Here is a 15,957-nt window from a genome sequence, read left to right as displayed (position 1 = left end):
GATGGAGAAGTTGTTTGAGATCTTCCCCAGTACAGACGCCCAGAAGGTGTCTCTGGCAGCATTCACATTAGACAACGATGCTCGTAGGTGGTGGATGATGGTCCGAGAAAGCAATCCGGGTTTGACTTGGGCAAAATTTTTGGAGTTGTTCTAAAACAAGCATTTCCCCCTCAGCGTCCGAGACCGAAAAACCACGGAGTTTCAGAATCTGATGCAAGGGAACAAGACAGTCGCAGAATACGATCGTGCCTTTACTGAACTGGCGAGATATGCGCCTCATATGGTTGACGACGAATACCGAAAGGCGAGAAAGTTCGAAAGTGGGTTACGTGGACCGATACAAGATAGGGTCAATATGCTCAATATGCCGACATACGCTGGAGTACTGGACAAGGCCATCCTGGCTGAAGCTAATTTAAACCGATACCAGAGTTCAGGTGAGGGTCAGAGGAAGAGACAGAATTATGATAATCGCCGAGTTCCGTTCAATGCCAAGAAGAGAATGAGCACAGACAGTTCCAGCAACTCAAATCAGGAAGGTAACGCCAAGCCGGTGTGTGCAAGTTGTGGAAAGCTACATTTCGGGGTTTGTCGTTGGGCAACAGGAGCTTGCTATGAGTGCGGCGATGTAATACCCCTGTTCCGTAGTATGCTAATTGATGTGCATATAAGCACGGCTCTATGGACAAAGTTTTTCATTTTGCTTCCGTTTGGCCCCCATTAACTCTGTTAGAATACGTTTAGAACAGTTTGAGGCCGTAGGTAATCTCATGATTACTGGCCGGTTACGTCCTTAACCCACGGGGGCGGGTTCGGGTCGTGACAGGCGAGATAGGTCATCGTGTGAAGGACTGCCCGAAGGCAGGGACTGGCGATGGAAAGAGGAATGGAAGCACCTTGGGCCCTGCATAGAACAACAACGTCGGGAGAATACAGGCAAGGCAAGGCAGAGTTTTTGCATTGGTACCCGGAGACGCCCAGAATGCCGAGGCGGTAGTGTCAGGTACCCTTTCAATTTGTTCTCAAGATGCATACATATTGATTGATTCGGGTTCTACGCATTCATTTGTGTCCACTGTATTCGCCGAGAAGTTGAATAGAGAATTAGAACCCCTTGATTACGTATTGTCTGTGTCCACTCCATCTGGGAGAAATATGATTGTTACATCCATTTATAGGGCATGTGTTGTTATGTTTGAGAGTGTAGAGTTGTTAGTTGACTTGATGCCATTAAGCATGACCCATTTCGATGTCATATTGGGAATGGATTGGTTAGTAGCGAACCATGCATCCATTAATTGTGTTACTAAGAGCGTCACATTGAAGACCCCAAGTCAAGCTGAGGTCATTTTCCAAGGTAAAGGAGTAGTACCCCCACCTTACTTAATCTCATCCATGAAGGCCTTCAAGTTGATCCAAAAAGGATGTCAGGGTTATTTATGCAGTATACTAAGTGATTTGAATGGAAGTGTTGAGTTAGCCGACATACCCATTTTTGAGGAATTCCCCGATGTCTTTCCGAATGAGTTGCCTGGCCACCTTGTCGATAGGGAAATAGAGTTTACCGTGGACATCCTGTCAGGAACACAACCCATCTCCAAAACACCCTACAGAATGGCCCCAGCTGAACTCAGAGAACTGAAATCGCAATTACAAGAATTTTTGGACAAAGGATTTGTTAGGCCGAGCACTTCACCGTGGGGAGCACCCGTTCTATTTGTTAAGAAAAAGGATGGCACACTTCGTCTTTGCATTGACTACAGGGAACTTAATAAGGTGACCATTAAGAACAAGTACCCATTGCCTAGAATCGATGATTTGCTTGATCAACTACGAGGAGCACGAGTCTTTTCCAAGATTGACCTTAGGTCAGGCTACCACCAGTTGAAGGTTAAAGCCGAGGACATCGAGAAAACTGCTTTTCGGACAAGATACGGCCACTACGAATTTTTGGTAATGCCCTTCGGAGTAACCAACGCCCCAGCAGCATTCATGGACTTGATGAACAGAGTCTTTAAGCCGTACCTAGATGAGTTTGTCATTATTTTTATCGACGACATATTGATCTATTCCGGGAGTACGAGCGAGCACGAGAATCATCTGAGACTTGCCATGCAGACCCTGAGAGATAAAAAGTTGTACGCCAAGTTAAGTAAATGCGAGTTTTGGCTTTCCAGCATTTCATTTCTAGGGCATGTGATTAATGAAGACGGTATATCAGTTGACCCCAGTAAGATCGAAGCCATTGTGAATTGGCCGACGCCGACCAACGTGTCCGAGGTTCGTAGTTTTCTGGGTTTGGCAGGTTATTATAGAAAGTTTATGAAGGATTTCTCGAGGATTGCAGTGCCATTGACACAACTAACTAAGAAAGGAGCAGCTTATGAATGGACCAATGAAAGAGAATCAGCCTTCCAGGAGCTGAAGACGAGGTTAGTTACAGCACCAGTTCTGGTACAACCATCGGCTAATGAGGAATTTCAAATTTACAGTGATGCTTCACATAAGGGTTTGGGTTGCATGTTAATGCAAGAAGGTAAAGTCATAGCGTACGCGTCTCGTCAGTTGAAGCCCAATGAAAAGAATTATCCTACCCATGATCTGGAGCTAGCTGCCGTGGTTTTTGCTTTGAAGATATGGCGTCATTACTTGTATGGAACATCTTGCCAAGTTTTCACCGACCACAAGAGTCTGAAGTACTTGTTCACTCAGAAAGAGTTAAATATGAGGCAGAGAAGATGGCTCGAGCTACTGAAGGATTATGACATGTAGATTCAGTATCACCCAGGTAAGGCGAATTCCGTAGCCGACGCATTGAGCAGGAAGTTAGTTGGAAGTTTGGCGTGCCTGACAACGGTTTCGATGGAACAGACCATTATTGAGGAAGCGAAGACCAGACAGAGGGAGGACAAATTCCTCAAGAAAGTAATTGATGAATTCGTCACCAAGCCGAGGCCGGGATACACCATGGGGAATCAAGTGCTTAAGTTTGAAGGAAGATTGTTCGTGGCCGACGTACCAGAGTTAAAAAGGAAGATTTTGCAAGAGGCCCATAGTTCCAAGTTTGCCGTTCATCCAGGGAGCACCAAGATGTATCAGGACGTAAAGCGGACCTTTTGGTGGCCAAACATGAAAAGAGAGATAGCCGAGTTTGTATTTCAGTGTCTGTGTTGTCAGCAAGTGAAGGCAGAACACCAGAGACCGGCAGGACTTCTTCAACCCTTGTCAATTCCTGAGTGGAAATGGGAGCACATCTCCATGGATTTCGTAGTGGGTTTGCCGAGGACGCAAAGAGGTATGGATTCCATTTGGGTTATAGTCGACAGGTTTACTAAGTCAGCTCACTTCTTGCCTGTCAAGACTACATTCAATGCCGACTGACTTGCCGAATTGTACATGAATGAGATCGTTAGGCTTCATGGTGTGCCGATGTCCATTGTGTCAGACCGAGATCCGAAGTTCATTTCTAGATTTTGGCAGAGTCTACAAGGAGCCTTGGGAACAGAGTTGAGATTTAGCACCGCCTTTCACCCCCAGACCGACGGGCAGACAGAGAGAACGATTCAGACACTCGAAGACATGCTCAGACTGTGCGTGCTGGACTTCCAGGGAAGTTGGGAATCGCATTTGCCATTAGTAGAGTTCGCGTACAACAACAGTTATCAAGCCAGCATAGGCATGGCGTCGTATGAAGCTTTGTATGGAAGGGAGTGTAGATCACCGATATGTTGGACTGAAGTAGGAGACAAAGCTCTAATTGGCCCCGAGTTGGTTCAGATGACAACTGAAAAGATCAAGCTCATTCAACAGAGGATTAAAACTGCACAGAGTCGACAGAAGTGTTATGCCGACCAAAGAAGGAGAGAGTTAGAATTTGAAATTGGGGATCATGTATTTTTGAAGGTCTCACCGATGACAGGAGTTTCGAGGTTTGGGAAGAAGGGTAAACTTGCACCCCGATATATTGGGCCATTTGAAATTCTTGAGAAAGTTAACACCGTTGCTTACAGACTCGCTTTGCCGCCAGATTTGAGCCAAGTCCACAGCGTGTTCCATGTTTCAATGCTGAGAATATATATCCGAGACCCACTGCATGTAATAGATTACTCCAGGGTTGTAGTTAATGAAGACCTGGGCTACGAAGAGAAGCCGATGAGAATTATCGACAGACAAGTGAGACAGTTGAGAAACAAGTCGATATCAATGGTGAAAATCGAATGGGAGAAGCATTATGGCGAGGAGGCCACATGGGAAAAGGAAGAGGAGATGAAAATTCGTTACCCGGAGTTATTCGTAGGACAAGGTAACTTAAGTTTGGGGACCAAACTTCTTTAAGGAGGGTAGACTGTAGGGACCCACATTTTATGTTCTCATCATGTTCACGAGCATCTGTATGATTATGACTTGTTAAGCTTGCATGTGTATGTTTGTGACTTGTTTCGCTTGAGCGAATGTGATCCATGCCTTGTTTTGAAGCCTTGTGATTTGTCTAAGTGTAGTGTGCTTGTCTTGTTCCTTCCTTGATGTGAAACTTAGGTCACGCCTTGCCTGAGTTATGCTAGCCGATGTTATTCCAAGCCGAGGTCATCCTCAGTCTAGAAGTATCTTGGAACCCCTTGTTGACCTCCGTCCTCGCCTTGACACACTAGCCGAGATGTTACCTTGCACCCAAGTGATCTCGTCCTGGAGTGGTATGACCTAGACCGAGGTGTGGCGCATCTAGGCCAAGATGTGGCACAGCTTAGTCAAGTGTTGTCCTTCCTAGCCGGGGTCATTGTCACCTTAGTTGCCGAAGTCCTTTTGTTAGCCGATGTCACCCCTTGCCGGAGTGCCATTCCGTGTAGCTTGTTAAATATGCCTTGTTATTAGCCGAAGTCATTGCCCCGACAGAGAGCCATACCGCTTTACTTGTTGAACACCCTTCCACCATGCTTTGTCTGGTCTGTCAGCCACCTTTTCAGGAAGAACCCAACCAGTCGCCGCCACGTGTCTCAGTAGAGGGTTAACCCCAGAACCGGGTAAAGAAAACTATCATTTGATATCATAACCTTGCCTTGTAGAGAGAGAAACTCTAGGAGGAAGAAGGAGTTTTAAAGTGAGGAAGTAGATCTTCAAGCTTGATTCCTAGGGATCGAACCGTTAGATCTGTGTTCTAAGGTTAGATTCTTGATCTGCTCATGATGTTCTTTATGTTCATGCTATTGCATTGCATGATCGGATATGATTTGTAAGCCATGCATTGTTTTGAAGTTCGATTTTAGAAAGAGAAAATGACATTCATGTGTTCTTCAAGAAAGTCTTGTTTTGATCTGAAAGCTTGCATAAAGAATCATGTTTTTGTGTTTATTTCCGCAAGAATTCCAAGTACGGGTACCCAGGTCCATGTTTTCAAACTCATAGCACGAAAATCCCAGATTTGTGATGACAGATTATGATTGAACGTTCATATTTTTCATGTTTTCACACTCATGTTCTTCATGTTCATCAGCAGAGGGAAACCTAGAGTTTCCCGACCTCTTTTCCTTGCATGTGGCCCTCGGGAACACACCTCGGCGAGGAGGTGTGGAACCTCGGCCTAGACCTGGTTGGTGCCCAGCATGTTTTCCGAAACCATTTGTGTACATACGAAACTTGTTGAAGGTGCATTCAATAGGCTTTGCCATGTGTTTGTAGGATTTGGGCTTGTCTCGACCCCGACGTTTGAAGAAACTATGTGAGTGGTATTTCTAATAAAGCTATGTTATAACGTTTTGTTAAAGCTTCGCTTTGCTTGTTTTGAAAAGTACTTGATCTAGCATGAATGACTATCCCTACTTGTATATTAAACACTATCTTGTTTTGATGACATTTCTTGAAAGTCCTTAGCTGCAGGGGACTATAATGCAACTGCACTCTTGCCTTGAAAGTCCTTAGCTGCAGGGGACTATAATGCAACTGCACTCTTGTCTTGAAAGTCCTTAGCTGCAGGGGACTATAATGCAACTGCACTCTTGTCTTGAAAGTCCTTAGTTGCAGGGGACTATAATGCAACTGCACTCTTGTCTTGGAATTGTCATCACCCCCTTGTATTAAGTAGATGTAATAACATCCAAGGAACTTGAAAGGCTGGCAATGAACTTGATTTTCCCCTTGATTGTAAAGTATGCTATGTATCGTTTTGAAAGAAATCTTGGATATCAATCATGCAAAACCTTTATTTCTAATATCATTCACTGAGTATCCAAGCTCACCCTCTCTATATATATATGTAGGTGATGAGCAAGAAGGCAATGAGGCCTAGACGTGTAGCCGATGTGTTTTTGGGTGCATTGCCGACGTGTTTTGGATTAGCATTTTGTACCATCTTGAAGATTATGCTTCTTAGCCTATATTTCATGTGTACTTGTATATGTCGGCTTGAGAAGACTTTTGGTCAAGATGTATTTTGTATCTCATTCCCTTATTGTATCTAAGTTGTAAGACTTTGTAAAAATGTATGTCATTTCATTGGACTTAAGCACGGCTTTCATGGACTATTTAGATTCTGTATGTATATATGTTGCTTCCGGATTTGTAAGCCCCATATTTTATACTCTGATTGTGTGTGATTCTTGTAAGTCGGCCTTCGGTAATCTTGGATTACTGGCCATCACGGCACCAAACTACTAGGGGCGGTTTGGGGGCATGACAGAATGGTATCAGAGCACGAGATCTTTATAGTACGTTAATCACCCACCTTGAGTCCTAAAGAGCATAGGATTTTCCTTAGAATGATGTTAGGATTGCATCATATTACTTGCTACTTGACTACGTGTGCATCACTTCGGCATGGACATTTGTTACTTGTATACGTATTATCTGTTTAGTTATTTTTAAAGTCTCATCTTGCATCCTCCTAGCATCATGAGGAGAGGTAGACCTCCAGTTCGCCGAGATCGTTCAGAAGATAGATTGGAGAGATTGGAAAGGTTAGTCGAAGGCTTGGTTCGTGAGCAGAGACAACCTAGGCCACAGGATACTGGTACGACTTCCACGCAGGCCGAGCAGACGAATGGCCGTTATGCAGCTCCACCCCTTCCAGTGCCACAAGTGCCTCCACAGCAGGCTTTGTATGGGAACGACACGATAACCCTAATCAGAGAGTTCAAGAAAATGAAACCGCCGAGATTTCAAGGAGGTATAGAACCAATGAAAGCCGAGGCATGGGTTTTAGAGATGGAGAAGTTGTTTGAGATCTTCCCCAGTACAGACGCCCAGAAGGTGTCTCTGGCAACATTCACATTAGACAACGATGCTCGTAGGTGGTGGATGATAGTCCGAGAAAGCAATCCGGGTTTGACTTGGGCAAAATTTTTGGAGTTGTTCTACAACAAGCATTTCCCCCTCAGCGTCCGAGATCGAAAAACCACGGAGTTTCAGAATCTGATGCAAGGGAACAAGACAGTCGCAGAATACGATCGTGCCTTTACTGAACTGGCGAGATATGCGCCTCATATGGTTGACGACGAATACCGAAAGGCGAGAAAGTTCGAAAGTGGGTTACGTGGACCGATACAAGATAGGGTCAATATGCTCAATATGCCGACATACGCTGGAGTACTGGACAAGGCCATCCTGGCTGAAGCTAATTTAAACCGATACCAGAGTTCAGGTGAGGGTCAGAGGAAGAGACAGAATTATGATAATCGCCGAGTTCCGTTCAATGCCAAGAAGAGAATGAGCACAGACAGTTCCAGCAACTCAAATCAGGAAGGTAACGCCAATCCGGTGTGTGCAAGTTGTGGAAAGCTACATTTCGGGGTTTGTCGTTGGGCAACAGGAGCTTGCTATGAGTGCGGCGAGATAGGTCATCGTGTGAAGGACTGCCCGAAGGCAGGGACTGGCGATGGAAAGAGGAATGGAAGCACCTTGGGCCCTGCATAGAACAACAACGTCGGGAGAATACAGGCAAGGCAAGGCAGAGTTTTTGCATTGGTACCCGGAGACGCCCAGAATGCCGAGGCGGTAGTGTCAGGTACCCTTTCAATTTGTTCTCAAGATGCATACGTATTGATTGATTCGGGTTCTACGCATTCATTTGTGTCCACTGTATTCGCCGAGAAGTTGAATAGAGAATTAGAACCCCTTGATTACGTATTGTCCGTGTCCACTCCATCTGGGAGAAATATGATTGTTACATCCATTTATAGGGCGTGTGTTGTTATGTTTGAGAGTGTAGAGTTGTTAGTTGACTTGATGCCATTAAGCATGACCCATTTCGATGTCATATTGGGAATGGATTGGTTAGTAGCGAACAATGCATCCATTAATTGTGTTACTAAGAGCGTCACATTGAAGACCCCAAGTCAAGCTGAGGTCATTTTCCAAGGTAAAGGAGTAGTACCCTCACCTTACTTAATCTCATCCATGAAGGCCTACAAGTTGATCCAAAAAGGATGTCAGGGTTATTTATGCAGTATACTAAGTGATTTGAATGGAAGTGTTGAGTTAGCCGACATACCCGTTGTTGAGGAATTCCCCGATGTCTTTCCGAATGAGTTGCCTGGCCACCTTGTCGATAGGGAAATAGAGTTTACCATGGACATCCTGTCAGGAACACAACCCATCTCCAAAACACCCTACAGAATGGCCCCAGCCGAACTCAGAGAACTGAAATCGCAATTACAAGAATTGTTGGACAAAGGATTTGTTAGGCCGAGCACTTCACCGTGGGGAGCACCCGTTCTATTTGTTAAGAAAAAAGATGGCACACTTCGTCTTTGCATTGACTACAGGGAACTTAATAAGGTGACCATTAAGAACAAGTACCCATTGCCTAGAATCGATGATTTGCTTGATCAACTACGAGGAGCACGAGTCTTTTCCAAGATTGACCTTAGGTCAGGCTACCACCAGTTGAAGGTTAAAGCCGAGGACATCGAGAAAACTGCTTTTCGGACAAGATACGGCCACTACGAATTTTTGGTAATGCCCTTTGGAGTAACCAATGCCCCAGCAGCATTCATGGACTTGATGAACAGAGTCTTTAAGCCGTACCTAGATGAGTTTGTCATTATTTTTATCGACGACATATTGATCTATTTCGGGAGTACGAGCGAGCACGAGAATCATCTGAGACTTGCCATGCAGACCCTGAGAGATAAAAAGTTGTACGCCAAGTTAAGTAAATGCGAGTTTTGGCTTTCCAGCATTTCATTTCTAGGGCATGTGATTAATAAAGACGGTATATCAGTTGACCCCAGTAAGATCGAAGCCATTATGAATTGGCCGACGCCGACCAACGTGTCCGAGGTTCGTAGTTTTCTGGGTTTGGCAGGTTATTATAGAAAGTTTATGAAGGATTTCTCGAGGATTGCAGTGCCATTGACACAACTAACTAAGAAAGGAGCAGCTTATGAATGGACCAATGAAAGAGAATCAGCCTTCCAGGAGCTGAAGACGAGGTTAGTTATAGCACCAGTTCTGGTACTACCATCGGCTAATGAGGAATTTCAAATTTACAGTGATGCTTCACATAAGGGTTTGGGTTGCGTGTTAATGCAAGAAGGTAAAGTCATAGCGTACGCGTCTCGTCAGTTGAAGCCCAATGAAAAGAATTATCCTACCCATGATCTGGAGCTAGCTGCCGTGGTTTTTGCTTTGAAGATATGGCGTCATTACTTGTATGGAACATCTTGCCAAGTTTTCACCGACCACAAGAGTCTGAAGTACTTGTTCACTCAGAAAGAGTTAAATATGAGGCAGAGAAGATGGCTCGAGCTACTGAAGGATTATGACATGCAGATTCAGTATCACCTAGGTAAGGCGAATTCCGTAGCCGACGCATTGAGCAGGAAGTTAGTTGGAAGTTTGGCGTGCCTGACAACGGTTTCGATGGAACCGACCATTATTGAGGAAGCGAAGACCAGACAGAGGGAGGACAAATTCCTCAAGAAAGTAATTGATGAATTCGTCACCAAGCCGAGGCCAGGATACACCATGGAGAATCAAGTGCTTAAGTTTGAAGGAAGATTGTGCGTGGCCGACGTACCATAGTTAAAAAGGAAGATTTTGCAAGAGGCCCATAGTTCCAAGTTTGCCGTTCATCCAGGGAGCACCAAGATGTATCAGGACATAAAGCGGACCTTTTGGTGGCCAAACATGAAAAGAGAGATAGCCGAGTTTGTATTTCAGTGTCTGTGTTGTCAGCAAGTGAAGGCAGAACACCAGAGACCGGCAGGACTTCTTCAACCCTTGTCAATTCCTGAGTGGAAATGGGAGCACATCTCCATGGATTTCGTAGTGGGTTTGCCGAGGACGCAAAGAGGTATGGATTCCATTTGGGTTATAGTCGACAGGTTTACTAAGTCAGCTCACTTCTTGCCTGTCAAGACTACATTCAATGCCGACCGACTTGCCGAATTGTACATGAATGAGATCGTTAGGCTTCATGGTGTGCCGATGTCCATTGTGTCAGACCGAGATCCGAAGTTCGTTTCTAGATTTTGGCAGAGTCTACAAGGAGCCTTGGGAACAGAGTTGAGATTTAGCACCACCTTTCACCCCCAGACCGACGGGCAGACAGAGAGAACGATTCAGACACTCAAAGACATGCTCAGACTGTGCGTGTTGGACTTCCAGGGAAGTTGGGAATCGCATTTGCCATTAGTAGAGTTCGCGTACAACAACAGTTATCAAGCCAGCATAGGCATGGCGCCGTATGAAGCTTTGTATGGAAGGGAGTGTAGATCGCCGATATGTTGGACTGAAGTAGGAGACAAAGCTCTAATTGGCCCCGAGTTGGTTCAGATGACAACTGAAAAGATCAAGCTCATTCAACAGAGGATTAAAACTGCACAGAGTCGACAGAAGTGTTATGCCGACCAAAGAAGGAGAGAGTTAGAATTTGAAATTGGGGTCATGTATTTTTGAAGGTCTCACCGATGACAGGAGTTTCGAGGTTTGGGAAGAAGGGTAAACTTGCACCCCGATATATTGGGCCGTTTGAAATTCTTGAGAAAGTTAACACCGTTGCTTACAGACTCGCTTTGCCGCCAGATTTGAGCCAAGTCCACAATGTGTTCCATGTTTCAATGCTGAGAAAATATATCCGAGACCCACTGCATGTAATAGATTACTCCGGGATTGTAGTTAATGAAGACCTGGCCTACGAAGAGAAGCCGATGAGAATTATCGACAGACAAGTGAGACAGTTGAGAAACAAGTCGATATCAATGGTGAAAATCGAATGGGAGAAGCATTATGGCGAGGAGGCCACATGGGAAAAGGAAGAGGAGATGAAAATCCGTTACCCGGAGTTATTCGTAGGACAAGGTAACTTAAGTTTGGGGACCAAACTTCTTTAAGGAGGGTAGACTGTAGGGACCCACATTTTATGTTCTCATCATGTTCATGAGCATCTGTATGATTATGACTTGTTAAGCTTGCATGTGTATGTTTGTGACTTGTTTCGCTTGAGCGAATGTGATCCATGCCTTGTTTTGAAGCCTTGTGATTTTTCTAAGTGTAGTGTGCTTGTCTTGTTCCTTCCTTGATGTGAAACTTAGGTCACGCCTTGCCTGAGTTATGCTAGCCGATGTTATTCCAAGCCGAGGTCATCCTCAGTCTAGAAGTATCTTGGAACCCCTTGTTGACCTCCGTCCTCGCCTTGACACACTAGCCGAGATGTTACCTTGCACCCAAGTGATCTCGTCCTGGAGTGGTATGACCTAGACCGAGGTGTGGCGCATCTAGGCCAAGATGTGGCACAGCTTAGTCAAGGGTTGTCCTTCCTAGCCGGGGCCATTGTCACCTTAGTTGCCGAAGTCCTTTTGTTAGCCGATGTCACCCCTTGCCGGGGTGCCATTCCGTGTAGCTTGTTAAATACGCTTTGTTATTAGCCGATGTCATTGCCCCGTCAGAGAGCCATACCGCTTTACTTGTTGAACACCCTTCCACCATGATTTGTCTGGTCTGTCAGCCACCTTTTCAGGAAGAACCCAACCAGTCGCCGCCACGTGTCTCAGTAGAGGGTTAACCCCAGAACCGGGTAAAGAAAACTATCATTTGATATCATAACCTTGCCTTGTAGAGAGAGAAACTCTAGGAGGAAGAAGGAGTTTTAGAGTGAGGAAGTAGATCTTCAAGCTTGATTCCTAGGGATCGAACCGTTAGATCTGTGTTCTAAGGTTAGATTCTTGATCTGCTCATGATGTTCTTTATGTTCATGCTATTGCATTGCATGATCGGATATGATTTGTAAGCCATGCATTGTTTTGAAGTTCGATTTTAGAAAGAGAAAATGACATTCATGTGTTCTTCAAGAAAGTCTTGTTTTGATCCGAAAGCTTGCATAAAGAATCACGTTTTTGTGTTTATTTCCGCAAGAATTCCAAGTACGGGTACCCAGGTCCATGTTTTCAAACTCATAGCACGAAAATCCCAGATTTGTGATGACAGATTATGATTGAACGTTCATATTTTTCATGTGTTTCACACTCATGTTCTTCATGTTCATCAGCAGAGGGAAACCCAGAGTTTCCCGACCTCTTTTCCTTGCATGTGGCCCTCGGGAACACACCTCGGCGAGGAGGTGTGGAACCTCGGCCTAGACCTGGTTGGTGCCCAGCATGTTTTCCGAAACCATTTGTGTACATACGAAACTTGTTGAAGGTGCATTCAATAGGCTTTGCCATGTGTTTGTAGGATTTGGGCTTGTCTCGACCCCGACGTTTGAAGAAACTATGTGAGTGGTATTTCTAATAAAGCTATGTTATAACGTTTTGTTAAAGCTTCGCTTTGCTTGTTTTGAAAAGTACTTGATCTAGCATGAATGACTATCCCTACTTGTATATTAAACACTATCTTGTTTTGATGACATTTCTTGAAAGTCCTTAGCTGCAGGGGACTATAATGCAACTGCACTCTTGCCTTGAAAGTCCTTAGCTGCAGGGGACTATAATGCAACTGCACTCTTGTCTTGAAAGTCCTTAGCTGCAGGGGACTATAATGCAACTGCACTCTTGTCTTGAAAGTCCTTAGTTGCAGGGGACTATAATGCAACTGCACTCTTGTCTTGGAATTGTCATCACCCCCTTGTATTAAGTAGATGTAATAACATCCAAGGAACTTGAAAGGCTGGCAATGAACTTGATTTTCCCCTTGATTGTAAAGTATGCTATGTATCGTTTTGAAAGAAATCTTGGATATCAATCATGCAAAACCTTTATTTCTAATATCATTCACTGAGTATCCAAGCTCACCCTCTCTATATATATGTAGGTGATGAGCAAGAAGGCAATGAGGCCTAGACGTGTAGCCGATGTGTTTTTGGGTGCATTGCCGACGTGTTTTGGATTAGCATTTTGTACCATCTTGAAGATTATGCTTCTTAGCCTATATTTCATGTGTACTTGTATATGTCGGCTTGAGAAGCCTTTTGGTCAAGATGTATTTTGTATCTCATTCCCTTATTGTATCTAAGTTGTAAGACTTTGTAAAAATGTATGTCATTTCATTGGACTTAAGCACGGCTCTCATGGACTATTTAGATTCTGTATGTATATATGTTGCTTCCGCATTTGTAAGCCCCATATTTTATACTCTGATTGTGTGTGATTCTTGTAAGTCGGCCTTCGGTAATCTCGGATTACTGGCCATCACGGCACCAAACTACTAGGGGCGGTTTGGGGGCGTGACAAAAGATGAGTTTAGAGAGAGAGAAGTCGGACCTAGGGTTTCAAGAATGAAAGAGGGAGAAAAAAAAATGATCTTTTTCCCCGCTGCTGCCTACTGAAATACGATAGACTCGCTCGAGCAACCAGACATAGAAAACTCACGCGCGGGCAAACAAACCAGAAGCTCGCTCGAGCCAAGACTTCCAGTGTTCAGGTCCTAGCACCAGACGCAACGCTCGCTCGAGCGAAGCCACCCTGGCTCGACCCACCAGACACAAAACTCCACGCTCGCTCGAGCGACAAACATCTCGCTCGAGCGAAGGACTAAAAACCTGGGCAGCAACCACCTGCTCCCAATCACACCCAACCTGGAACGAACAAGGCCAAAACATTCTATAACTCAAATTTAAAGAATTGAAGGACAGAAACAAGTTCAAAACAACAATCGGAATCCACGGAACTAAGTCTGGATACTACAACCAAAGGAGAAGGACCGGGGTCGCTATAACCTCCCCCCCTTAAAGAATTTCGTCCCCGAAATTAAGGGTACGCCAAAACACAAGGCCAACTGATTACACAACACCAACACCCGAATCCCAAAGGAAGAAATTAATCTCACAACAAACCTTTAAGCCACTCTTACCAAGGAAGAGACTCACTAAGGGAATACGTTCCAAACGACCACACTTAGGTGCGAAAACCTTAACAAACCAAACCTTGTGAGTAAATAATAAGAAAACATTTTCTTGCTCAAGAGACATTTCTCAAAGATAGTCAAATTCTCAATGTTAACATTCCAAAATAAATCTTTCATTTTCCATGCGAAACTCAACAGTTTTGTAAATATTTTTCACAAATACGGTGTTATCCAAACACAAAAATCATCCAAACTTTTTATGTCACGCCCCCAAACCGCCCCTAGTAGTTTGGTGCCGTGATGGCCAGTAATCCGTAATTACCGAAGGCCAACTTCTAAAATTCACACACAATCAGAGTATAATATACGGGGCTGACAAATGCGGAAGCAATAATTCAAATACAAGTGGTCCATAAGAGCAGTGCATAAGTCAAATGGAATGGCATACATCTTTATATAGCTTTACAACTTGAATACATAAAGAAATGAAGTACAAAAATACACATCACATCTTAGCAAAAGAGCTTCTCAAGCCGACATGTTCAAATACAAAAGCTTCAAGATTGCCGACGTCCTCACGCCGACACAACATGCATACAAAACACACATCTTGCAACACACACACATCTCGGCGTAGCCGACTTCTTGCTTGTTACCTACATATATACATAGGGAGGGTGAGCTTGGATACTCAGTGAATGATATAAGTAATAAAGGGGTAAATGAATGATTCCCGAGGTTCTTGTCAAAACAATACATATATCATAGCTTGTTCAAAACATGGGATGAATCAAGTTCATCAATCAAATCTTGGTCTTTCAAATCTTGCTTGGGATGTTAATAACATCTACATAATACATGGGGTGATGAAATTTCGGACAAGACAAGGGAATAATCGACCCGGAATCGATTAGACAAATCCACCCGTTCATAGACCGTCGGTGGGGCCATCCGTTCATAGACCGTCGATGACAGAGATCTCTCAAACATGGTGCTACATGGGCTTAGAGTCCCCTAGCATGGGAGGACTTTCCAAGAATGTCATCAAAACAAAGCTTATACTTGATACACAAAATAGAGATAATCATTCATGCTTGATCAAATACTTTTCTAAAACGAAGCAAGGCTTTGTCAAAACTTTATAACATAACTTTATCAAAAATACCACTCACCTAGTTCTTGTGACGTCGGGATCAAGGCAAAGGTCCAAGTCCTACAAACACATGTCAAATTCTATTGAATGCACTCTTAAAAACAAGCTTCACATGAATGCAAATGATCTAGGGGAAACATGCTGGAATCATCTAGGGAAAACATGCTGGAAACATCTAGGGAAAACATGCTGAAAACACCTAGGGAAAACATGCTGGAAACATCTAGGGAAAACATGCAGAAAACACCTAGGGAAAACAAGCTGAAAATACCTAGGGAAAACATGCTGAAAACACCTAGGGAAAACATGCTGAAAACACCTAGGGAAAACATGCTGAAAACACCTAGGGAAAACATGCTGGGTACCAACCAGGTCCTGAAATGGATGCACAGAGATGATCTAGGCTAAAACGACCTAGCTGGGTGAACTCAGGAGGTCTTGGCCGAGGTCCCACACCTCTTGGCCGAGGTGTGGTTACCTAGGCTTCAGTATGCAGCTGCCTGCTGAGGTGTTACAAGGTGCCGGCATGGGTG

This window comes from Camellia sinensis, chromosome 2, assembly GCF_055761805.1.
Source record: "Camellia sinensis isolate YWXY chromosome 2, ASM5576180v1, whole genome shotgun sequence".
NCBI classification, from domain to species: Eukaryota; Viridiplantae; Streptophyta; class Magnoliopsida; order Ericales; family Theaceae; genus Camellia; species Camellia sinensis.
Note: the sequence above shows the minus strand (reverse complement) of the source record.